The sequence below is a fragment of the Nymphaea colorata genome, chromosome 11 (assembly GCF_008831285.2).
Source record: "Nymphaea colorata isolate Beijing-Zhang1983 chromosome 11, ASM883128v2, whole genome shotgun sequence".
Classification (NCBI taxonomy): Eukaryota; Viridiplantae; Streptophyta; class Magnoliopsida; order Nymphaeales; family Nymphaeaceae; genus Nymphaea; species Nymphaea colorata.
Window position 1 is genome coordinate 11,708,213 of NC_045148.1, and position 1,365 is coordinate 11,709,577.

Genomic DNA, 1,365 nt, shown 5'->3' on the forward strand with positions numbered 1-1,365 from the left:
CAAAGGTTTGACTGTTAATTTTTGTTCAAATATCGACATATTATAACATATTTATTATTGGAATTAGTTTTCTCTTTCAAATTTATAGACAAGCAATGTCAAGTAGAGGTGGAAGACAAAAGAATTACTTGGATCCAATTACACGAATCCCATTAAGATACACGATGTTCTGATATTTCTGGTGGCACCACACTTAATGATCTAGTGTTCATCAACTAAAATTTGAAGTTAAAACAAAGGTTTGACTGTTAATTTTTGTTCAAATATCGACATATTATAACATATTTATTATTGGAATTAGTTTTCTCTTTCAAATTTATAGACAAGCATGTCAAGTAGAGGTGGAAGACAAAAGAATTACTTGGATCCAAATTACATGAATGCCATGAAAATAACAATGGATTGAGTTGTAGAAGAAGATGATTTGGTGATGCTTGATAAGCAGATCTAGTCGATGTTGGAGATGAAGTTCTGAGAGTGAATTATAAAGGCATACAACTTGATGATATGCTATTTTTGTGTTATATATCTCTTAAAATAAATCTATCTTTTTGTGATTTGATGCATATGCAGATGGTGGCCCATCGATAGGCACAAGTGCTTTTCAAGTCCTACAAGATACATACCAAGCCCAGATATTGAACATTATGAAGAGAATATGCTACTGGTTGGAAGATATATTGGTTGCACTTTGGCTTCAATGATTCATATGATTACAATCATGACCAAGCTCATGGCGACATAAACAAGTTTAATGGACATTTGTGATGTCTTAAATTTGTTACTTTGGATAATTGTTGGACTTATGGTATTCTAAGTTTTGGGAGTTTGGCTATCTTTAATTTTGATGTTCTTTCCTTTATCAAATTTTAAATGATAATGCATGTTTAATAATGTAAACAAGTTTTGATTATTCTAAGGATTACATTGAACTTCTTAATGTGGCTAACCAATAATCCAACATGGAAGTTTGGATAATAATTTGGATACGTGCATGATTTTCGTGATTCACAAAAGGTCAAATGCACATTCTATAGTTAAATCATAAAGGGTCTTAGAAGCTATTGTCAACTGCTTGGATTGAATGTAAAACCATGAAATTACCCTCTACACATGTGATTTGCTTTGTTGAATATCTTATTTCATTTGCCATTATTGATCATAGTCATATTTTTTTTATTGTTTTCTTTGTAAGTGGCAAAAATTTTACAATATTTTTTTCTTTTTTCCTGGTTGAATATTTTTTTTTAAATTTATTTATATTTTCAAATTAAAGTACATGTTTTAGTTAATCTGATTTACAAACTGTTCCCATCCCCGTTATAACCCCCAACTCACTGATATTTCTTTTTTGGCGTTCCTGTT